The sequence below is a fragment of the Bombina bombina genome, chromosome 3 (assembly GCF_027579735.1).
Source record: "Bombina bombina isolate aBomBom1 chromosome 3, aBomBom1.pri, whole genome shotgun sequence".
Taxonomy (NCBI): domain Eukaryota; kingdom Metazoa; phylum Chordata; class Amphibia; order Anura; family Bombinatoridae; genus Bombina; species Bombina bombina.
Genome location: NC_069501.1, coordinates 1,247,976,853 through 1,248,003,640, shown reverse-complemented (window position 1 = coordinate 1,248,003,640; position 26,788 = coordinate 1,247,976,853). Strand labels below are relative to the sequence as shown.

The window sequence follows — 26,788 nt, the reverse complement described above, 5'->3', positions numbered from 1 at the left end:
TACACGTTATCAAACATACACACTACACACACACTAACAAACACACGCACTAACAAACATACACACACTAGCAAGCAAACACACACACTAAACACACTAACAAACACACACTCTATCAAACATACACACTAACAAACATACACACTACACACAGTAACAAACACACACACTAACAAACATACACACTAACAAACATACACACTACACACACTAACAAATATACACTAGCGCTCCTAGTGGGGAATCTTTTGGCGCTCTACGAATAACCGATAATAATACACACTGCACACACTAACAAATACACACACTAACAAACATACACACTACACATACTAACAAACACACACGCTATCAAACATACACACTACACACACTAACAAACACACACACACACTAACAAACACACTCATTTACAAACACACACTCTAACAAAAATACACGCTACACACACTTACACACATACATGCTACACACACTAACACACATACACACTACATACACTAACAAACGCACACACTAGCAACACAAGAGAAAAGAGAATAACGATGGCACTACCAGAATTGTTGCCCTAACTAGTTACAATCCAACCTACAAATAGGGGATACCATGGTCGATGACTAAAGGGCGGGTGCTGTACATATGTAGAGAGAGATATGCGAAACAAATTCAGTACACGACTGAAAAAAGAATGTACATGGATAGCACTCAACAACTCAAATTAGTAAACGTATATACGTGACAATAGATAGAGAAGACCCATGCAAAACGTACTGTCTGCATAGAAACGTTAAAACTTAACTTTTATTTCACATTAAAAATGGGATTTGTAGGTACACACAATTAAAAACACTGTAACGTGAGAAGCCCCCAGGGTGTAAAGATAATAGCGCTGCTCCGATAGAAAAATTGGATAAGGAGTGTAATGCCAGGTACAATGGGGGTTAAAAGTAACAATAGTCACCCACACGGGCCACTACTCTAGCTTGACCACTGGCTAGGGGAAGGGGATCCAAGTATAGATCCTCATGTGGTATAGGGCATAGATCAGTTTATATGTCAGGTCTATCCCAATATTTGGGCTGTCCACAAGTATGTGTGGTCTACTTGAAGCGTCACTCCTAAGTGGTAGAAAATATGTCTCATAAGGCACCTTGGTGCATAGGGTGAGCTCAAAAAATTAAACTTTATTGCCTTGTAAGTAAACGTTTATTAAGGTATGTTATTGATTGAGCCACCTTTATGACCAAACCCCAAAAAAATGAGGAATTGGGTAGGATATAAAACACCCACTAATATAGGGCTCTGAATGGTTGATATTTATTAACACTGCTTAATAACTAAGGTGAGTGCGAATATAGGGGGATGTTCGTATAATTATGGGAGTAGATCAGCACACTGAGATTAATCTGTATGACATAATCAATTATTAAAAAAGTAGTGCAAAGATTCACTGTTGTTAGCTTGTGATTTTATTAACAGAAAACAGCTCACATACGGCTAGATTTAGAGTTTTGTCGGTAAGGACCCGCGTAGCTAACGCCGGCTTTTTTCTGGCTGCACCATAAAAATAACTCTGGTATTGAGAGTCCACAGAATCGCTGCGTTAGGCTCCAAAAAAGGAGCGTAGAGCATTTTTAACGCCACTCCAACTCTCGATACCAGAGTTGCTTACGGATGCGGCCAGCCTCAAAAACGTGCTCGTGCATGATTCCCCCATAGGAAACAATGGGGCTGTTTGAGCTGAAAAAAAACGTAACACCTGCAAAAAAGCCGCGTTCAGCTCCTAACGCAGCCCCATTGTTTGCTATGCGTAAACACTTCTTAAGTCTGCACCTAACACCCTAACATGTACCCCGAGTCTAAACACCCCTAACCTTACACTTATTAACCCCTAATCTGCCGCCCCCGCTATCGCTGACCCCTGCATATTATTTTTAACCCCTAATCTGCCGCTCCGTAAACCGCCGCTACTTACATTATCCTTATGTACCCCTAATCTGCTGCCCCTAACACCGCCGACCCCTATATTATATTTATTAACCCCTAATCTGCCTCCCACAACGTCGCCTCCACCTGCCTACACTTATTAACCCCTAATCTGCCGAGCGGACCACACCGCTACTATAATAAAGTTATTAACCCCTAATCCGCCTCACTAACCCTGTAATAAATAGTATTAACCCCTAATCTGCCCTCCCTAACATCGCTGACACCTCCGATCAGCCAATCAGATTGAGCTCGCATTCTATTGGCTGATCGGAACAGCTAATAGAATGCGAGCTCAATCTGATTGGCTGATTGGATCAGCCAATCGGATTGAACTTGATTCTGATTGGCTGATTCCATCAGCCAATCAGAATATTCCTACCTTAATTCCGATTGGCTGATAGAATCCTATCAGCCAATCGGAATTTGAGGGGCGCCATCTTGGATGACGTCATTTAAAGGAACCGTCATTCGTCGGCCAGGATGGATATTCCGCGTCGGAGGTCTTCAGGATGCTGCCGCTCTGCTCCAGATGGATGTCGATAGAAGATGCCGCCTGGATGAAGACTTCAATCGGATGGAAGACCTCTTCTGCCCCGCTTGGATGAAGACTTCAATCGGATGGAAGACCTCTTCTGCCCCGCTTGAATGAAGACTTCTACTGGATCATGGACATCTTCAGCCCCCCGCTTGGGCTTGGATCAGGACATCGGAGGAGCTCTTCTGGACCGATCGGTGAACCTGGTATGGTGAAGACAAGGTAGGAAGATCTTCAGGGGCTTAGTGTTAGGTTTATTTAAGGGGGGTTTGGGTTAGATTAGGGGTATGTGGGTGGTGGGTTGTAATATTGGGGGGGGGTATTGTATGTTTTTTTTTACAGGCAAAAGAGCTGAACTTCTTGGGGCATGCCCGCAAAGGGCCCTGTTCAGGGCTGGTAAGGTAAAAGAGCTTTTAACTTTAGTAATTTAGAATAGGGTAGGGCATTTTTTATTTTGGGGGGCTTTGTTATTTTATTAGGGGGCTTAGAGTAGGTGTAATATTTTTCTTATGTTTGTAAATATTTTTTTATTTTTTGGAACTTAGTTCTTTTTTATTTTTTGTACTTTAGTTAGTTTATTTCATTGTAGTTATTTGTAGATATTGTATTTAATTAATGTATTGATAGTGTAGTGTTAGGTTTAATTGTAGGTAATTGTAGGTATTTTATTTAATTAATTTAATGATAGTATAGTGTTAGGTTTAATTGTAACTTAGGTTAGGATTTATTTTACAGGTAATTTTGTAATTATTTTAACTAGGTAACTATTAAATAGTTATTAACTATTTAATAGCTATTGTACCTGGTTAAAATAATTACAAAGTTGCCTGTAAAATAAATATTAATCCTAAAATAGCTACAATGTAATTATAATTTATATTGTAGCTATATTAGGGTTTATTTTACAGGTAAGTATTTAGCTTTAAATAGGAATAATTTATTTAATAAGAGTTAATTAATTTTGTTAGATTAAAATTATATTTAATTTAGGGGGGTGTTAGTGTTAGGGTTAGACTTAGCTTTAGGGGTTAATACATTTATTAGAATAGCGGTGAGCTCCGGTCGGCAGATTAGGGGTTAATAATTGAAGATAGGTGTCGGCGGGTTAATACTATTTATTATAGGGTTAGTGAGGCGGATTAGGGGTTAATAACTTTATTATAGTAGTGGTGCGGTCCGCTCGGCAGATTAGGGGTTAATAAGTGTAGGCAGGTGGAGGCGACGTTGAGGGGGGCAGATTAGGGGTTAATAAATATAATATAGGGTTCGGCGGTGTTAAGGGCAGCAGATTAGGGGTACATAGCTATAATGTAGGTGGCGGCGCTTTGCGGTCGGCAGATTAGGGGTTAATTATTGTAGGTAGCTGGCGGCGACGTTGTGGGGGGGCAGATTAGGGGTTAATAAATATAATACAGGGGTCGGCGGTGTTAGGGGCAGCAGATTAGGGGTACATAAGTATAACGTAGGTGGCGGTCGGCAGATTAGGGGTTAAAAAAATTTAATCGAGTGGCGGCGATGTTGGGGGACCTCGGTTTAGGGGTACATAGGTAGTTTATGGGTGTTAGTGTACTTTAGAGTACAGTAGTTAGGAGCTTTATAAACCGGCGTTAGCCCAGAAAGCTCTTAACTACTGACTTTTTTCTGCGGCTGGAGTTTTGTCGTTAGATTTCTAACGCTCACTTCAGACACGACTCTAAATACCGGCGTTAGAAAAATCCCATTGAAAAAGATAGGATACGCAAATGACGTAAGGGGATCTGCGGTATGGAAAAGTCGCGGCTGAAAAGTGAGCGTTAGACCCTTTTTTGAGTGACTCCAAATACCGGAGTTAGCCTAAAACCAGCGTTAGGAGCCTCTAACGCTGGTTTTCACGGCTAACGCCAAACTCCAAATCTAGGCCATAGTTACTACTGAGCCGCAGTAAAGTGTATTGGTGTAACTGAAATATAGAAGGTACGCATAGATCCCCTGAATGAGATTTTAGTTTTTATTTTAGGGAGGTTAGTAGTAGTCCAGAGGACCTGTTACACGGCCCCGTACAGTTCAATTTGTATATAGTTATTTGAGTGTTTTTATTATTATCTGCAGTTAGTGTTAAATGAGTGAATAGTATTCACTATTACGATATCCCTGCAAAGGATTTGTATGTTCAAACACAACACAACCCACACGTCGCCCTGGTAGTAACACTAGGTATACATCCTTGTAATTTGAATATCTTATGCTCAACCGCCTGTGTGGTCGTGCTATTAACGTTTAACACCTGTTAGTGTATTGGTGCAAGACACATAGGGTAAGCTCACAATATGTACTTTATTGCCTATAAGTCAACGTTTTTTACGCTAGTACATTATTAATTGAGCCACCGTATTTTCCAAACCCCTAACTTGGGGAATAGGGTCAGAATAAGAGCCACCCGCTAATATGGTGCCCTAGGTAGTGCATATTTACTTGTAAATATTTACGGTGAGTGTGACTACAGGAAAGTAGTCGTATAACACTATAAATAGATCAACACACAAAGATAAGTTGGTATAGCATAAGCATTTTAGTACAAACATTCACTGTAGTGGGCTTGTGATTTTAGAAACGGCACATTTAGTTTCTGCTAGGTGGCAGTAAGGTGTATTTGGTGTGACTGAAATTTAGAGGGCACGTATCAATCCCCTAATTGTATATTAGGTTTTATTTTGGGGATCAATAATAGTCCTGAGGACCTACTTTACTCCCCCGTGCAGTTCAGATTGTATATAGTTAATTAAATATTTATATATAAAACTGAGGTAGGGGTCAGATGGATTAATAATCTCCCACTATTGCGGTATCACTTCTAAGAGTTGGTATAGTCAAACAATACACACCCCGTACACCACCTTAGTAATATCACTAAGTATCTACATTTATAATTTAAATGTCTTATGTTCCACCGCCTGTGAGTTGTTATAATTTTCAAATTAAGCCCCTGTTAGTGTATTAACGCAAGAGTTGAGCCACAAAATTAGAGAACAAAGCTATTATATAGAGTGGCAATCTAAAAAATAATAGCTGGGAGGCTAGGAGAAAGGTAATTATACCTGTTATACCGTCCTGACATAGACAGGAAACACAGCTAATAAAATGTAACAAAGCTATCGGAACAAAAATAGGATAATAACATGGGAACTGCCAAGTAGTAAAATGGTCAAATTTTAAATATAGGTAGTTACCTATATTTAAAATTTGACCATTTTACTACTTGGCATTTTACTACTTTTCTCCTAGCCTCCCAGCTATTATTTTTTAGATTGCCACTCTATATAATAGCTTTGTTCTCTAATTTTGTGGCTCATACACACTACACACACTAACAAACATATACACTACACACACTAACAAACATACACACTACACACACTAACAAACATACACGCTACACACACTTACACACATACACACTACGCACACTAACAAACATACACGCTATCAAACATACACACTACACACACTAACAAACATACACACTACACACACTAACAAACATACACACTACACACACTAACAAACATACACGCTACACACACTTACACACATACACACTACGCACACTAACAAACATACACACTACACACACTAACAAACATACACGCTACACACATACACACTACGCACACTAACAAACATACACACTACACACACTAACAAACATACACGCTACACACACTTACACACATACACACTACGCACACTAACAAACATACACGCTATCAAACATACACACTACACACACTAACAAACACACACACTTTTTTTAAGATTGACCCTTCATTTCTCATCTATCAAGCCTTAATCAGCTCTCCATTTATTTATGTTTAACCCCTTAATTACTGTGACGTACCTTGTGCATCGCCAGTCGTTAAGGGTTTCCTTGTTTATAATAGCTATTATACCCTCCCTCCACCCTTCTGGTCATGGGAATACCGCGCTATTAGTAATGCAAACCCCATTAAAAGACCAGTGACATACAGGGTATATCGCTGGACTTTAAGGGGTTAATATCAAGTGATAACAGTAAATAGTTTGCATTACCTGGTTTACAAAAGTATTAAAAGGGAAAATGGTAATTAGCACAGTGCTAGAGCGCAGTAATTTAAGTGCTATGAGCATGCAAGTACTTCTTCCTATTGAAACTATAAGGAGTGCTATATATAAGTGCCAGGTGCATTAAAAATACTTTGGTTAAACATTTTAATCAACAAGTTTTAATTCCCAATCGTGCATTATGGATTGCATAAGGCCAAGTGTAAAATAACACGTTATCAGCTGCATTGGCCTTATGCAGCACAATAGTTGCTTGATACATGCAGAACCTATTTATAGATTTCACTAACTGGAAACAATAGAAATAAGATAAAAAAACAATCAAGATGCTTTTTAAAGGGTGTGGGTCCCTGGACTGCAAAACCATCCTTTTTTTTGTATGCAGATGTTTTACAATGCAGTGATTCATTTCTGATGTATGACCTTGATGTCCCTTTAAATAAATTCTGTGGAGACAATTGGCAATCTTTTCCAGTTATACATAGCATTATATATATAGCTGTGCCATGATAAATTTACATTTGTATATATGTGATATAGGATGTATAATGTTATCTTATATGCAACTATTAAACACTTACTGAAATCACCTAGAAAGTCAGGGAGTTTAAAGAGAACTAATATTATGTTTAACTTAGTATTAAGTATTAAAGTGCAATACAATGACTCCCCTGATCAACCATTTGCTGCCTATCTAGGTATCTCTACAGCTGTTGCCTAAAATGTTATTCAAACAGCAGCATAAACTGTGTAAGGGTCCAATTTGTTTTAGTGAATTAAAGGGATATGAAACCCATATTTTTTTTCATGATTCAGATAGAGCATGCAATTTTAAGCAACTTTCTAATTTACTCATATTATCATTTTTTCTTTGTTCTCTTTGTGTCTTTATTTGAAAAAGCAGGAATTTAAGTTAAAAAGAAGTCAGAATTACCAGAGGTGATGAGGGTGGCGCTTAATATAGGATATAAGCTGGGATTTTTTTTTCTCTAAACAATAGATATTTCATATAATAAATTAAATGCAAAAAAGAATAAATCAAATTCATTATAAAGTAAACGTATTCCCTTATGAAATTAGTATCTCAGATAATAAGCATAAAAGACATGACTTAAAAATAGCCTTACATGGTAAAGAAAAAGAGAGGAAAAAATATGTGTTAAACAAAGTCCACATATATATGCAAATATGCAGCCACTTGATTGACTGAGAGTTCTTTACCGGGTGAGACTTAAAAGTTGAATGCTATTTAGATATACCAACCACTAGCCCTATTGCAGATGGTAATAAGATTTAAACCATCAAGCACCCACCAGGGGTTAAGAAATAGAAAACAACGTGGCAGTAAAGTTCTCAAAGGCTTATATGGATCTTGGAGTAACCCTTTGCTAGGTCCTGTAAGGAGTGATATGAAACATAAAAACACTCAACACCCCTTCATGGGTAGTAGCAGGATTTAATGCGAAGGTAAAGATCCAGTAGGTAATGGAGACAAAGAGGCCTAGTTATCAACGTGTCTACTTTACCTGCCTTCGCCGGTTCAATACGCCCGCCTAAGCTCGTCTACCATCGCCGCTGCGGACCTTAAAAATTTCGCCTAAGTTATCAAAAAAGCTGTCAAAAAGCTGCGCACCAAGTACGGGGCGATGAGCAGCGGACTGTGAGAGTTGTCACTCATCCGATCTCGCTGCTCTTCGGCTTTTTGACAGCTTTATTGCTAGCCTATCACTAAGCACCCACACTAACTACACTGTTCTACCCCCTTTACCGGCACCCCTGGAGCCCCCCAGCAACTAAATAAAGATATTAACCCCTAAACCGTCGCTTCTAGACCCCGCCGCAACTCTTATAAATGTATTAATCCCTAAACCGCCACTCCGGACACCGCCGCCACCTACATTATACCTAGTAACCCCTATCCTGACCCCCCATACCGCCGCCACCTATAATAAATTTATTAACCCCTATCCTGCAGATCCCGGACCTCGCCGCAACTAAATAAATAGTTTAACCCCTAAACCGCTGCTCCCGGACCCCGCCACAACCTATATTAAACTAATTAACCCCTAATCTGCCTCCCCCCTACACCGTCGCCACCTAAAGTAAATTTATTAACCCCTATCCTGCCCCCCCTACACCGCCGCCACTGTAATAAAATTATTAACCCCTAAACCTAAGTCTAACACTAACCCTAACACCCCCTAACTTAAATATTAATTAAATAAATCTAAATAATATTTATCTTATTAAATTAATCCTATTTAAAAATAAATACTTACCTTTAAAATAAACCCTAATTACATTGTAGCTCTTTTAGGATTTATATTTATTTTACAGGTAACTTTGTATTTATTTTAGCTAGTTAGAATAGTTATTAAATAGTTATTAACTATTTAATAACTACCTAGCTAAAAGAAATACAAAATTACCTGTAAAATAAATCCTAACAAAAAATAAAAAAAATAAGTTACAAACATTTTAAAAATATTACAACAATTGTAAGCTACTTACACCTAATCTAAGCCCCCTAATAAAATAACAAAGCCCCCCAAAATAAAAAAATTCCCTACCCTATTCTAATTTACCAGCTCTATTACCTTACCCTCCCTTAAAAGGGCCTTTTGCGGGGCATGCCCCAAAGAATTCTGCTCTTTTGCCTGTAAAATAAAAATACAACCCCCCCCAACATTAAAACCCACCACCCACATACCCCTAATCTAACCCAAACCCCCATTAAATAAATCTAACACTACCCCCCTGAAGATCATCCTACCTTGAGCCGTCTTCAGCCAGCCGACCACCAATGGAACCGAAGAGGAGATCCGGAGCGGCAGAAGTCATCATCCAAGGGGCACTGAAGAAGTCTTCCATCTGATGAAGTCATCATCAATGTTCCCTCTAAGGCCAGTTTTGTGAGCAGCCCAGCAGTGAAACAGTTAATTAGAGCAATTAGCAAACATTACATAATGCTGACTGCAAGGTGTGGTTCCTTTATTAACTGTTTCACTGCTGGGCCGCTCACAAAACTGGCCTTAGAGGTAACACTGGTCATCATCCAGGCAGCGCTGAAGAGGTCTTCCATCCGATAGAAGTCTTCATCCAGGCGGCGTCTTCAATCTTCATCCATCCGGAGCGGAGCCATCTTCAGACGAGCCGACGCGGAGCCATCCTCTTCTTCCCGACGACTAACGACGAATGAAGGTTCCTTTAAGGGACGTCATCCAAGATGGCGTCCCTTCATTTCCAATTGGCTGATAGGATTCTATCAGCCAATCGGAATTAAGGTAGGAAAAATCTGATTGGCTGATTGAATCAGCCAATCAGATTGAAGCTCAATCCGATTGGCTGATCCAATCAGCCAATCAGATTGAGCTTGCATTCTATTGGCTGATTGGAACAGCCAATGGAATGCAAGTTCAATCTGATTGGCTGATTGGATCAGCCAATCGGATTGAACTTCAATCTGATTGGCTGATTCAATCAGCCAATCAGATTTTTCCTACCTTAATTCCTATTGGCTGATAGAATCAGCCAATCGGAATTGAAGGGACGTCATTTTGGATGACGTCCCTTAAAGGAACCTTCATTCATCGTTAGTCATCGGGAAGAAGAGGATGGCTCCGCGTTGGCTCGTCTGAAGATGGCTCCGCTCCGGATGGATGAAGATTGAAGACGCCGCCTGGATGAAGACTTCTATCGGATGGAAGACCTCATCAGCGCCGCTAGGATGATGAGTTCATCGGATGGAAGACTTCTTCAGCGCCCCTTGGATGATGACTTCTGCCGTTCCTGATCTCCTCTTCGGTTCCATCGGTGGTCGGCTGGCTGAAGACGGCTCAAGGTAGGATGATCTTCAGGGGGGTAGTGATAGGTTTATTTAAGGGGGGGTTTGGGTTAGATTAGCAGTATGTGGGTGGTGGGTTTTAATGTTGGGGGGGTTGTATTTTTATTTTACAGGCAAAAGAGCAGAATTCCTTGGGGCATGGCCCGCAAAAGGCCCTTTTAAGGGCTGGTAAGGTAATAGAGCTGGTAACTTTTTAATGTAGAATAGGGTAGGGAATTTTTTTATTTTGGGGGGCTTTGTTATTTTATTAGGGGGCTTAGATTAGGTGTAAGTAGCTTAAAATTGTTGTAATATTTTTAAAATGTTTGTAACTTATTTTTTTTATTTTTTGTAACTTAGCTTTTTTATTTTTTGTACTTTAGTTAGTTTATTTAATTTAATTGTAGTTATTTGTAGCTAATTTATTTAATTAATTTAATGATAGTGTAGTGTTAGGTTTAATTGTAACTTAGGTTAGGATTTATTTTACAGGTAATTTTGTATTTCTTTTAGCTAGGTAGTTATTAAATAGTTAATAACTATTTAATAACTATTCTAACTAGCTAAAATAAATACAAAGTTACCTGTAAAATAAATATAAATCCTAAAATAGCTACAATATAATTATTAATTACATTGTAGCTATCTTAGGGTTTATTTTACAGGTAAGTATTTAGTTTAAATATGAATAATTTATTAAAGTATAGTGTAGTGTTAGGTGTAATTGTAACTTAGGTTAGTTTTTATTTTACAGGTAAATTTCTTTTTATTTTAGCCAGGTAGCTATTAAATAGTTAATAACTATTTAATAGCTATTGTACCTGGTTAAAATAAATAGAAAGTTGCCTGTAAAATAAAAATAAATCCTAAGATAGCTACAATATAATTATTATTTATATTGTAGCTATATTAGGGTTTATTTTAAAGGTAAGTATTTATTTTTAAATATGATTAATTTAGTTAATAAGAGAAATATTATTTAGATTTATTTAATTAATATTTAAGTTAGGGGGGTGTTAGGGTTAGTGTTAGACTTAAGTTTAGGGGTTAATAATTTTATTACAGTGGTGGCGGTGTAGGGGGGGGGCAGGATAGGGGTTAATACATTTATTATAGGTGGCGACGGTGTAGGGGGGGCAGGATAGGGGTTAATAACTTTATTATAGGTGGGGACGGTGTAGGGGGGGCAGGATAGGGGTTAATAAATTGATTATAGTGGCGGCGGTGTAGGGGGGGCAGGATAGGGGTTAATAGGTATAATATAGGTGGCGGCGGGGTCCGGGAGCGGTGGTTTAGGGGTTAATACATATATTATAGTTGCGGCAGGGACCGGGAGCGGCGGTTTTGGGGGTAAACACTTTATTTAGTTGCGGCGGTGTAGGGGGGGCAGATTAGGGGTGTTTAGACTCGGGGTACATGTTAGGGTGTTAGGTGTAGAAACTACCATAGGAATCAATGGGATGTCTGGCAGCAGCGAACATGAACTTTCGCTATGGTCAGACTCCCATTGATTCCTATGGGATCCGCCGCCTCCAGGGCGGCGGTTTGAAAACCAGGTACGCTGGGCCGGAAAAGTGCCGAGCGTACTTGCTAGTTTTTTGATAACTAGCAAAAGTAGTCAGATTGTGCCGCACTTGTGTGCGGAACATCTGTAGTGATGTAAGCATCGATCTGAGTCCGGGGGATCGAAGCTTACGTCACAAAATTCTACTTTTGCCGGTGTCTAGGGCTTGATAACTAAGGCGAATCAGCCTCGCCACAAATACGCTGCGGAATTCCAGCGTATTTGAGGTTGATGGCTTGATAACTAGGGGCCAAAGTCCATAGCCACACACCTCTTCACTCACCCGGTTTGATGAAACCGCTGACTCCACTTAGCGTACCGTGTGTACGTAGCTCACTCTTGCTTCTAGTTTTAAAGCGGAGTCCATACACTTAGCTCTGCAAGTCATGTGACCAGATCGTGGCCAACCAGAAACAAGCTAAGCTCCAAATCACAGAGAGTCCTCCTGATAACTATGTAGCTCCGCCAAGTTTCGAAAAGAGGCACAGGATCCCTAGCTTGCACGTCAGCCCTCATTGCAAGTTGCCAAACAGCAAGAAAATACGTTCCCAGCTGAAGTGGTCATGACCATAGCCCCAGCAGCTGCATCTTTGTTTCCAATACTCGTATAGTAGGATAGATGATTTGTAACCCCAAGGGCTACAGGCTTCCAATTAAAAGAGTAGACACCCCACTGTCCACTAGGCAAATGCAGAAAATAAAAGTTCCAAAAGAGAAGACTAGACTATGTGCTGCCATGAATTTTATCCACATGTCCTGTTGTTTTAACTGGAATAAAGCTACACTTTCATATTTAAAGGCTTCTCTTTTGGAACTTTTAATTATTTTAAAAATAGCCTGTTTGTACAATCTAAAAAAATGTGGCCACAATACAATCTAATTTGGCAACAAAATGTTAATAAAAAAATGAAACATAAAAATAAATAAAAATAAAAATAAATAGAACAGTATGATATATATTTATATACATATAGACATAAGATGTACTGACATTAATGGATGTTTAATAAATATGTTGCATAAGTCAGCTGAAATAGGAACAGAGATAAAGAGACCATTAAACCTCTATACTTCTATATAGCTGTCTGTATACTGTTTCTACAATAGAATATATAAGAAGAAATTCTGCATAGAATTACATACAAAGTATTAAATTCAAAGTTCTGTGTTGACTGTGAATATCAAACTGTATATGTGTGGTATACAAACAGGGCCGGTGCTAGGATTTTTGGCCACACAGGCGAGGATACATTTTGCCGCCCCCCCCCCATTACATACCATCGAAATTGGCAAATGGCAAGCAAGTATTCAGGAGGGGCAGAGTTAAATCAGCACTAACATAAGGGACCTGATTTCATACTAATCCTGACACATTTCCCAATAAAGTGCAGTTTTAGTGTGACATAAATATTATTTTATTTTACCATAGCAAGTAATTTATTACAAATAACCAAGACACATGAAGATAAATGTTTAGTTGTCACAAGGTGCTGTATATATATATATATATCATACCAGGGTTGATCACCTATACACACACACACAGACTATTTAACTGATCAATACAAAAGAACATCATGAAAGTGAACTAAAGACCCCACAACTGATCACATCTCCCCTTTTAAATAAAAGCACAAAGTTGAAATATTGTAAACAAACAGGTGGAACCGGATAAAGTGAATCGGATCCCAATCAGATGATTTGATTCAGTAATGTACTCTGTGTGAGTGTCTGACGGTGCAGCACATATAGGATAATAAGATGGGCCTCTCGCAGAAAATAAATACTCTCTCACACAAAGATATACTGTATATATATATATATATATATATATATATATATATATATATATAGTATCGTGTAGGCAGTGCAACAACTTTACTTCCCTGACTTGAGAACTTCACACTGTTATGTTTTGTTATTCTCACCTGTATTTTAAACTAAATTAGTTTTGGGCCCGGAATGGACAACACAATATTTTTGTGAAATCACCCTCCAAAGAAATCTACACTGACTGAAACATTCATTTGTTTAAAATTGTATTTATTTGTCAGAAGCAGAAAATCAATCAGGACAATGTCACAAACAATCAGCCCTAATAAAATACACCTAATCGTGTCATTGGACGGCCGGTGTCACAGGAGCACAAGTTTGTCACCTACCTGCATGCATGGTAATCAGCCCCAGCTCCTCGGTGACAAGTGTTTCTTCATATATATGAGCAGCCAGGACCTGCGCCTCATCTAGAGAAGCCCGAGTTTGCACGAGCAGCCCTCAGTGTGTACAGGGACAGGAGGGTCCGGCACAGCAGTGTGTGAGGCCCCATAGTCACATCGGGACTCACCTCTAAAACCCTGTGCTGGCTCCCAGAGATAGGGTTGCCACCTGTCCCTTAAAATACAGAACACTTATAAGTTACACATGCTGCAGTGTGTGCAGGGAGGAATATGAATAGTGCTGTTCAGAAACACAATACATGTTCCTCCCTGCACACCCTGCAGCATGTGTAACTCATAAGTGTCCAGGAAAACATGGCTGAGGTGGCAACCCTACCCAGAGAGTTCCTGAATCCCACGCTGCTGGTCCTGAGTATCCGGGAGTTTACAAGCGCCTGCGTGGGTGGGTGGGTCGGTGTGCCGGGTGGTATTGGTTGGTCGGGAGTGGGACCATGGGGGGTGTGCCATGCGCTGCGTGCCCTATTACCTAATTTGCATTAGAAATGAATGCAAATTTGCTGAATCTGAGCAAAAAAAGATAAGGGTCGATTGTAAGAATAAAAAATCAGGCTGCTCTAAATTGCGCCCCCCTGCTATAAAACTGTTACTTATTATTTAGAACAACTAAATTGAAAGTGGTAAAATGTGAAAAACATCTTGTTTTGAAAAAATACCTTATGATACTAAAAAAAGGGAAATAAACATATTATATAAAGTAAGCCTTTTAAAATATATATAAAATATATATATAAAAATGTACTCTTGTATCATTCAAATAATTCTATGTAAGTTAAAGTAATGATTTATTTATGAATATATATGAGGTGATAAATGTTTTTTTTTGTGAAGATCATAGTTTATGATGCTTTTATTCTATAATGTTTTTTAGTGGAAAAAATACTTAAAATGATTTGTTTATCTTAGATTATATTTAAAAGACTAAAAAAGAACAAAAACAAAAATATAAAAATTAATAGAAAAAATAATACCAATAATACCAATAATACCAAATAAAGCATAATCATAAATTTAAAAACTAGAAAATCTTCAAATGATTTAGGTCGAGTTCAGCATTGAGTCCTCTTGGAGTTAAGGAGTTAAAATTCACTATGAGCTCTGCTTCAGTTTACAGGAGGTCTTTTATTTTATTTCCACCTCTATGGGGAACTACTTTTTTTTTTTTTTTAAATATTTTTATTGAGGTATTCAAAATAGGCATACAAACAGTATAAATATGCAAAAAGAAAAGATGTCATATAGTTAGTTGCTACATAATATCCAAGGAAAATTATGCAATCCAGCTTAGTTTAACAACAATGAGATAAACCTTCTATATAATTCGTTAGAAAAATACTACACAGTTAGAGACATCAAAGTTAATAAGTAGTGCCTATACAAAAGGGAACCTTCCCTAACCAACAAAAGAGGTCACTCTTGGACCTAAAACAAGGGAACATATATGAAGGTAAGGGTAAGTAAGGTGAAATAGAGAGACCACTCTTGGATCCCAGAATTATGACCTTGAATTTTATCATTTAGTTAGTAAATACTATTCAAGCAGACCTACTTGTCTGCGTAAAATAGGTGGGTTCCATATTATGGTGTTATGTAAAGTAGGAGGAAATACAAAAGGAATGATGAAAAGAGCAGTATAGGTGAGAGAAACCGCTTATTTAGTTCTCCTATGACTAGGAGACATATTATAAAGAGGGGGGGGGGGGAGGTGGAAAAATGAATACGATGGGTAGAATAGATGCCAAAGGAAGCTTTTAAAATGCGGGGTATTGATTATATACCGATGCTATGTTGAGGAGTAGACCGAGTGGAGCTGTAAAGAAGACAGGGTGAATATAAGGGTTATAGTCTCAGCTGGCTAGTATTAGAGATCAGTCCTGTTGACCTGAATAGAGTAGGTGAGTCAGTGTTATAGTATTAAAAGTAAATACTGAGGGGGTAATTAGGTTGTGGCATAATCAAGAAGAACCACACATATAGTCCTCCTGAACTGAAAGATTTAATCTGTCTGCTAAGGGGGAGAGAGAGGTAGTGGGTCTTTGAGAGCGGTGGGATATAAGAATTCCTTTGCATCTAGGGTAAAAAGGATTTGAACTACTTTTTTTTAAACCCCAATATAGTAAACCATCAGTTTTCTGAATATGATGATCTTTAAAATGTTTCGATAGCTAATGGTCTTCATACCCCCATTCTATATTTAATAAATGTTGTCTGATCCTATCACGTAGAGGCTGTCCAGTTTGTCCTAGGTACTGTTTTTTAACATGGACATTGGATAAAGTAGACAATGTTACTGTCAGTGCATCTGATAATATCTCTAATCTTATACTTAAAATCATTTGACTAGAACTCACTAATTTGCACTTCTTACTAAATTTACAAGCTTTACATGACAGACAAGGGAAGACCCCTTCTAATTTATTTCCTTTCAGATCAATATAGTTACCATCTTTTTTCTTGTTTATGAATTCACTTGGTGCAAGTACATTATTAAGAGTTTTAGCTTTTCGATAAATTAATCTTGGTCTATCTTCTACAATTTCACTGAGAATTGGATCTTTTCTTACTATGTGCCAGTGTTTGCTTAAAATTGTATTAATTAATCTATGGTCAGAATTGTAATGTATAATGAATGCAGTGTCAAATTTTTTATTATCAGATTTGTTAGCGCTTTTCTTAATGTTGTTTTTTGGTACCTTAGATAATAGTTAATCTCTTTTCTCAGCATAGTTTTTGGCTTCAGTTATTAATTCTGAATTATAACCTCTTTCTATAAACTTAGTTTCTAGAACATTAGTCTGATGTGTGTAATCATCTAGAGATGAGCAGTTCTTTCTTAGCCTAAGGAGCTGTCATTTAGGAATATTTAATTTCCATTGTTCCAAGTGGCAACTTGTTGAGTGTACATAGTTATTTGAATCAACCATTTTGAAAAAGGTTTTAGTTTTAAAACTCTTATCTATTGCTTTGATGGTAAGATCAAGAAAGTTGATGTTAGTGGTACTTACTTCATGTGTGAAAGAAATGCCCCAATCATTATAATATAAATCCTACATAAATATATCAAACAATTCTTGACCTCCACTCCAAATTATAACAATATCATTGATATACACAAGGTTTTCACCCCAGTTTGAGTCAATAATCTGTTGATGTTCAAAGAGACCCATACATAACTTTGCATAACTGGGTGCAAACCTTGTGCCCATAGCTGTTCCTTTAATTTGAAGAAAGAACTCTGCATTAAAACTAAAATAGTTATTCTCCAGAATAAATGAGATACACTGTAATAAGAAATCGGCTTGTACTGTAGGTAGATCATTATCTTTGTGTAAATAAAATGTTGCGTCTTGTAAACCTAATGAATGTATAATATTTGAATACAATGAATTAACATCACATGTGGCGATTAGAAAGTCCTCTTGCCACTCTATATTTTGGAGAATATTAATCAATTGTGTAGAATCCTTTAAAAAAGGACGGAAGTTTTGCAACATATTTCTGTAAGAAGATATCCATATATTGTGATATGTTTGATGTGAGTGAATTTATGCCTGAAATAATTGGTATTCTGGGTGTTTTTTCTAAAGATTTATGTATTTTGAGGAGGTAGTAAAAAATGGGAGTCCTTAGTTGTTTATTTTATAGAAACTGAAACCCTTTATCATTAATTATATTTTCTCCTTTGACATAGTATAATATTTTGTCTAATCTTCTAGTCTGATCTTCAACTGGGTTTTTTAATAATCGTATATATGTACTAGTATAGTTTAGAAGTCTATATGCTTCTTTTAGATAATCCTATGGCCTCTAGTTATCAACGTGTCTACCTCAAATACGCTGGAATTCCGCAGCGTATTTGAGGCGAGGCTGATTCGCCTTAGTTATCAAGCCCTAGACACCGGCAAAAGTAGAATATTGTGACGTAAGCTTCGATCCGCCGGACTCAGTCCGACACAGATCGATTCTTACATCACTCCAGATGTTCCGCACACAAGTGCAGCACTATCTGACTACTTTTGCTAGTTATCAAAAAACTAGCAGGTACGCTCGGCACTTTTCCGGCCCAGCGTACCTGGTTTTCAAACCGCCGCCCTGGAGGCGACGGATCCCATAAGAATCAATGGGAGTCTGACCATAGCGAAAGTTCATGTTCGCTGCTGCCAGATATCCCATTCATTCCTATGGGAGCTGTCTACATCTAACACCCTAACATGTACCCCGAGTCTAAACACCCCTAATCTGCCCCCCTACACCGCAGCAACTAAATAAAGTGTTTACCCCCTAAATCGCCACTCCCGGAGCCCACCGCCACTATAATAAACTGATTAACCCCTAAACCGCCGCTCCCTGTCCCCGCCGCAAGTATAATATATGTATTAACCCCTAAACCGCCGCTCCTGGACCCCACCGCCACTATAATAAACTGATTAACCCCTAAACCGCTGCTCCTAGACCCAGCCGCAACTCTTATAAATGTATTAACCCCTAAACCGCCGCTCCCGGACCCCACCGCCATCTACATTATACATTATACCTAGTAACCCCTACCCTGCCCCCCTATACCGCCGCCACCTATAATTAAGTTATTAACCCCTATCCTGCCGATCCCGTACCTCGCCGCAACTAAATAAATAGTTTAACCCCTAAACCGCCGCTCCCGGACCCCACCGCAACCTATAATAAACTTATTAACCCCTAATCTGCCCCCCCTACACCGTCGCGACCTATAATAAATGTTTTAACCCCTATCCTGCCCCCCCTACACCGCCGCCACTGTAATAAAATTATTAACCCCTAAACCTAAGTCTAACCCTAACACCCCCCTAACTTAAATATTAATTAAATACATCTAAATAAATTTAACTCTTATTAACTAAATTAATACTATTTAAAACTAAATACTTACCTTTAAAATAAACCCTAATATAGCTACAATATAAATAATAATTATATTGTAGCTATCTTAGGATTTATTTTTATTTTACAGGCAACTTTCAATTTATTTTAACTAGGTACAATAGCTATTAAATAGTTATTAACTATTTAATAGCTACCTAGTTAAAATAAACATAAATTTACCTGTAAAATAAATCCTAACCTAAGTTTCAATTACACCTAACACTACACTATACTTTAATAAATTATTCCTATTTAAAACTAAATACTTACCTGTAAAATAAACTCTAAGAAAAGGAGATCTGGAGCGGCAGAAGTCTTCATCCAAGGGGCGCTGAAGAAGTCTTCCATCCGATTGAAGTCTTCATCCAAGCCGCGTCTTCAATCTTCATCCATCCGGAGCGGAGCGGAGCCATCTTCAGACGAGCCAACGCGGATCCATCCTCTTCTTCCCGACGACTAACGACGAATGAAGGTTCCTTTAAGGGACGTCATCCAAGATGGCCTCCCTTCAATTCCGATTGGCTGATAGGATTCTATCAGCCAATAGGAATTAAGGTAGGAAAAATAAATCCTAACATAGCTACAATATAAATATTATTTATATTGTAGCTATATTAGGGTTTATTTTAAAGGTAAGTATTTAGTTTTAAATAGGATTCATTTAGTTAATAAGAGTTAAATTTATTTAGATGTATTTAATTAATATTTAAGTTAGGGGGGGTGTTAGGGTTAGGGTAAGACTTAGGTTTAGGGGTTAATAATTTTATTACAGTGGCGGCGGTGTAGGGGGGGCAGGATAGGGGTTAATAAATTTATTATAGGTGGCGACGGTGTAGGGGGGGCAGATTAGGGGTTAATAAGTTTAATATAGGTTGCGGCGGGGTCCGGGAGTGGCGGTTTAGGGGTTAAACTATTTATTTAGTTGCTGCGGGGTCCGGGATCGGCAGGATAGGGGTTAATAACTTTATTATAGGCAGTGGTATGGGGGGGCAGGATAGGGGTTACTAGGTATAATGTAGGTGGCGGCGGGGTCCGGGAGTGGTGTTTTAGGGGTTAATACATTTATAAGAGTTGCAGCGGGGTCTAGGAGCGGCGGTTTAGGGGTTACTAACTTTATTTAGTTGCAGGGGGCTCCGGGGGTGCGGGTATAGGGGGTAGAACAGTGTAGTTAGTGTGGGTGCTTAGTGACAGCTTGTCAATAAAGCTGTAAAAAAGCCGAAGAGCAGCGAGATCAGATGAGTGATAACTATCACAGTCCGCTGCTCATCGCCCCGTACTTGGTGCACGGCTTTTTGACAGCTTTTTTTATAACTTAGGCGAACGTATTCAGGTCCCCGGCGGCGATGTGAGGCGAGCTTAGGCGGTCGTATTGGACCGGCGAAGGCAGGTAAAGTAGATGGCTTGAGGTGGGTGGATTCTTCAAAGTCTCATTTTCTCTTTTTGTAAGGTTTTGTGTACATCTTTTTTTTACTTTTAATATTTTTAGTTTCAAAATTCTGAACAATAGGGTAAACATTTGATTTATTTTTGAGTTCAATGTGAATATACAGATTTTTTTAAATTTTTTGATATACTATAGAATGTTCTAATGGATTTTTCTGAAAGTATCTCTTTAACGTAAATTTTCTAACAAATTAATTAATATTAATCATAGTCTGAAACTTGTTCTTTCTACAAGTTGTTGCAAATGATAGCCCTTTATTAAGAACCAAGGTTTGTTTTTTACTGAGATTAAGGCTACTTAATTTGAAAATCCCTTTTGTTAGATTTACTTCTGTCTTTTGTTCCCTAGTCTTTCTTCCTCTCCCTCTTCTTCCTCTAATCTTCTTTTTCCCTTTCTTGACCAATCTCTGTTTGTTTGATGTCCCTTTTCTGTTCTCCAAGAGGTTCCTGCTCTTGGGGATCTGACCTCTCAAAAAGTCTGATCACAATTTTCTTTGCTTAGTCCATTGAGGACTTCAAATCTGTTACTGGTGTTGTTCCGCATTTGGTACTCTTGATGTTTGTGAAATTTATCATTCATATGTGTATTACTTGTTCTTCTATTCTTATTCTGTGTGTGTGATTGATATTCTCTATCATTATTATATTCTTCATTTCTACGGGGATGCCATCTCCTAGATTTATAATTTTCTCTTTCTTGAAAATTGGTTATATAATTATGGTAATGTGTCCTGTATTCTCTCTGATGTTCTTTGGACCTATTATAAGATGGCTGTCTATAATTATTATATTCTTGTGTCTTGTATTCTCTCTGATAATCATTGTGTCTACTTTAGTTTATATTAAAAGAAGTGTGTCTATAATTGTTATAAGAGTTATTTGTATCTCCATCCATAATTTTTGTTCCTCCATTCTAAAGGTTTATTATGTAGAATTTGATTTTTTGTTTCTTTCTTAAAAAGTTTGTTAACTGTTGGCTAGATTACAAGTTTTGCGGTATGAGTGAAAAAGCAGCGTTAAGGCTCTTTTTCACTACCGCTGGTATTACGAGTCCTGCAGGTTTAGGGGCACCGCACACTTTTTTGGCCTTAACGCAAATCAATTTGCGTAAAGTCTTTTTTCAATGGGACTTCCACAGTGCCGATATTACGAGTCTGCCTTGGAGGCCAAAAAGTGAGCGGTACACCCTATACCGCCAAGATACATACTGAAAGTCAATAGTTATGGGTTTTACACTACAAAGTTGTAACATAAAACTCATAACTAAAGTGCTAAAAAGTACACTAACACACATAAAATACATATTAACCCCTAAACCGAGGCCCTCCCGCATTGCAAACACTAAAATAAAATGAGTAACCCCTAATCTGCCGCCACTAGAATAAACATATTAACCCCTAAACCGCCACACTCCCACCTTGCAAACACTAGTTAAATATTATTAACCTTTAATCTGCCGCCCCTAACATCGCCGCCACCTACCTACATTTATTAACCCCTAATCTGCCGCCCCCAACGTCGCCGCCACTATACTAAAGTTATTAACCCCTAAGCCTAACCCTAAGTCTAACCCTAACACCCCCTAACTTAAAAATAATTAAAATAAATCTATAAAAATTACTATCATTACCTAAATAATTCCTATTTAAAACTAAATACTTACCTATAAAATAAACCCTAAGCTAGCTACAATATAACTAGGTTTGATTGGAACAGCCAATAGAATGCAAGCTCAATCCTATTGGCTGATTGCATCAGCCAATAGGATTTTTTCACCTTTAATTCTGATTGGCTGATATAATTCTATCAGCCAATCAGAATTCAAGGGACGCCATCTTGGATGTCATCACTTAAAGGAACCTTCATTCTTCAGTCGCCGTCGTCAGAAGAGGATGCTCTGCATTGGATGTCTTGAATATGGACCCGCTCCACGTCGGATGGATAAAGATAGAAGATGCCGTCTGGATGAAGACTTCTGCCTGTCTGGAGGACCACTTCTTCCGGCTTGGATGAAGACTTCTCCTGGCTTGGTTGAGGACTTCTTGCCGCTTGGATGAAGACTTCTCCAGGCTTCGTTGAGGATGGATGTCCGGTCTTCAAAACTGTAAGTGGATCTTCAGGGGTTAGTGTTAGTTTTTTTTTTAAGGGTTTATTGGGTGGGTTTTATTTTTAGGTTAGGGTTTGGGCAATTGAAAAAGAACTAAATGCCCTTTTAAGGGCAATGCCCATCCAAATGCCCTTTTCAGGGTAATGGGGAGCTTAGGTTTTTTAGTTAGGTTTTTATTTGGGAGGTTGGTTGTGTGGGTGGTGAGTTTTACTGTTAGGTGGGCTTTTTTATTTTGTGTAATTTAGTGGGGTTTTTTTTGTAATTTAGGTAATTGTATTTAATTTAGGTAATGTATTTAATTGTAGTGTAAGGTTAGGTTTTATTGTATGGTAGGTTAGGTTTTATTTTACAGGTGAATTTGTATTTATTTTAGCTAGGTAGTTAATAAATAGTTAATAACTATTTAGTAACAATTTTACCTAGATAAAATAAATACAAACTTGCCTGTTAAATAAAAATAAAACCTAAGCTAGATACAATGTAACTATTAGTTATATTGTAGCTAGCTTAGGGTTTATTTTACACGTAAGTATTTAGTTTTAAATAGGAATTATTTAGGTAATGATAGTATTTTTTATTTAGATTTATTTTAATTATATTTAAGTTAGGGGGTGTTAGGGTTAGTCTTAGGTTTAGGGGTTAACAAATTTAGTATAGTGGCAGCAACATTGGGGATGGCAGATTAGGGGTTAATAAATGTAGGTAGGTGGCTGCGATGTTAGGGGTGGCAGTTTAGGGTTTAATAATATTTAACTAGTGTTTGTGATTTGGGAGTGCGGTGGTTTAGGGGTTAATATGTTTATTATAGTGGTGGCGATGTCCGGAGCAGCAGATTAGGGGTTAATAAGTATAATGTAGGTGTCGGCGATGTCGGGGGCGGCAGATTAGAGGTTAATAGGTTAATAAGTGTAAGATTAGGGGTGTTTAGACTCGGAATTCATGTTAGGGCGTTAGGTGTAAACATATATTTTGTTTCCCCATAGGAATCAATGGGGCTGCATTTCGGAGCTCTACGCTGCTTTTTTGCAGGTGTTAGACTTTTTTTCAGCCGGCTCTCCCCATTAATGTCTATGGGGAAATTGTGCACAAGCACGTAAAGCCAGCTCACCGCAGCTTTCAGCAGCGCTGGTATTGGAGTGCGGTATGGATCTCAATTTTGCTCTACGCTCACTTTTTGCCTGTTAACGCCGGGTTTTTATAAACCTATAATACCAACGCTGTAGGGAAGTGAGCGATGACAATAATGTGCAAGTTATTACTGAGCAGCTCTTACCGCAAATCTCGTAATCTAGCCATATGTTATTACTATTTGTAAGTTCTTGTTCACCCCTTGGATTCAGGTCTAATGAGGTATCTATGTGTCTATTCTCTTTATTCTCATCGTCTGAGTAGTCCTGCTCATCTCTAGTATATTTTTTCCACTTCATTTCAATGACTTCTTTTTTATTTTTGTAATATTATCTATCATTTCCCTGTGTTTATTTTTAAACACTGGATCATCTGTATAACCTGCTAATTTATCTTTGTAATCATCTATATTTCTTCCTATAGTATCAATTGTCCTTGTTCATGACTTTATAATGATTTTTAATAAATCTATAGACGCTTCCTCTAAAACATCAAACCATTCAGTGTTATGGTCCTCATCTAGTAGGAAAGTGCAATTCTTTTTTAATCTTAGGCCTCTCTGTACCATTTTCCCATCAATGTATTTGTGTATAAATGTAAGCTCTGCTTTACATTTGAGCTCTCTTATTAATTTATCTTCTAGATTATTAAGTGTTTCAGTTAGATTAATATTCATATTATGTGTACAGTTAGGACATGTGTCCATACTGTCTAATAGGTTATTTCTGACTGAGAAGATACCCATTGGTTAAAATATGTGGTGTATACCTTAGTTAAAATAGGCAATGTATAACATAGTTAAAATATGTAATGTGTAACTTAAATTCAGCTCTCTGGGTACAAAGGAGAAGGAGAAAAAAAGTAGTAGTGACAGTCTAGGAAAAAACAGATTCCTTACCCTAGAGCAAAGATAAATCCAAAAGCCAATACTCTTTATCCCGTTATTCTCCGAAAAACGGTTAAAAGTTAAAAAGCAGTTAAAATTACCAGAGGTGATGAGGGTGGCGCTGAATATAGGATATAAGATTAGAAAAAATTCTAGATATTTAATATAATAAATTTAATGCAAAAAAGAATAAATCAAATTAATTATAAAGTAAACTTATTCCCTTATGAAAATAGTATCTCAGATAATAAGCATAAACGAAATGACTTAAAAATAGCCTGTTTGTTATAGAATCGACATCTCTTCCCTGACAGTTAACTAACGATTCAGAGATCCGGTAGGATTCTTGTATTTGTTCCCATGCCAGGAACCATGATAAACACTCGTACATGACAGCTTTGTCTCACGGTGAAGAGCTCTTATTTCATTAGTGTGTGCACACTTCACATCGCTGTTACTAACAGCCTACAAACAGTACCTTCGGATACTTTGAATCTCATTTGGATACCACACATATACAGTTTGATATTCACAGTCAACACGGAACTTTGAATTTAATACTTTGTATGTAATTTTATGTGGAATTTCTTCTTATATATTCTATTGTAGAAACAGTATACAGACAGCTATATAGAAGTATAGAGGTTTAACGGTCTCTTTTACTCTGTTCATATTTTAGCTGACTTATGCAAGATATTTATTAAACAGCCATTTATGTCAGTACACCTTATGTGTATATTTATATAAATATATATCATACTGTTCTATTTTTTGTTTATGTTTCTTGTTTTTGGGACATTTTATTGCCAAATTAGATTGTATTGTGGCCACAATTTTTTAGATTGTACAAACAGGCTATTTTTAAGTCATGTCTTTTATGCATATTATCTGAGATACTATTTTCTAGACATGTGCGATTTGATTCGGTCCAAATCGAAATTCGGATGAATTTGTCGAATTCAGAGATTCGGATCGATTCGAATTTCCGAATTGCTGTAGTGCCGAATCTACCGAATAAATCCGAATTGATTCAAATTTATTCGGTAGATTCGGATGGATTTGGATGGCCGTGTATTACACTAGTATTGTACAGTATACTAGTGTAATACACAGCACATCCCACTTAACACTGACCGAAATTCCGAAATTCCGAATCAATTCGAACTGAATCGAACTGAATCGAACCGAATTTCCCACGAATCCGAAAGAATCTGAATGAATCCGAAACGAAGTCATTCGATTTCTTCCGAATTCGAATCGATCTGAACAGAAATTCGAATCGTTACGAATCGATCCGAACCAAACTGAATTTTTCGAAGCTGCACATATCTACTATTTTCATAAAGGAATAAGTTTACTTTATAATTAATTTGATTTATTCTTTTTTGCATTAAATTTATTATATTAAATATCTATTGTTTAGAAGTTTTTTTTCCCAGCGTATATCCTATATTAAGCGCCACCCTCATCACCTTTGGTAATTTTGACTTCTTTTTAACTTTTAACTGTTTTTGGGAGAATAACGGGATAAAGAAAGTTGGCTTTGGGATTTATCTTTGCTCTAGGGTCAGGAGTCCTTTTTTTCCCCAAGGAATTTAAGATTAGGAGCCGGACCATTTTTGGTTCAGAACTGGGTAGCCCTTGCTGATTGGTGGCTACATTAAGCGCTACGCAGGTGCTGAACCAAAAATGGGCCTCCTCTTGAGAAAGGTGGGTTTCTGTGTTGAACTGCGTTGAGCTTGTTGTGCTTTTAGTAAAAGCTAGAAGCATCTTGTTTTCATCAAGTTTCAAACTTGATTAAAAGGACGAGACCAAACATTTTCTACTAATAATTCAGATAGAGCAAATATGTTTAAACAAATTTCCAATTTACTTCTATTATCAATTTTGGTTCATTCTCTTGGTGTCCTTTATTGAAGGAGTAGCAGTGCACTATTGTAACTTAGCTGTATAAATTGGTAATCCAATGTCAAGAGGCATATATGTGCAGCCACCAATCAGCAGCTATCTCCTGAGCCTACCTAGGTATGCTTTAAGCCAAAGGATGCCAAGAAAATTAAGCAAATTAGATTATAGAAGTACATTTGAAATTTGTTTAAAATG

The 26,788-nt window shown here is 37.6% G+C and overlaps 1 protein-coding gene across 2 annotated transcripts in view; it reads left to right on the top strand.

Moving 5' to 3' along the window:
* Positions 1–26,788, top strand: part of ARRB1 (arrestin beta 1) — a 621,679-nt gene that overhangs the window by 524,834 nt on the left and 70,057 nt on the right. The window lies entirely within an intron of this gene.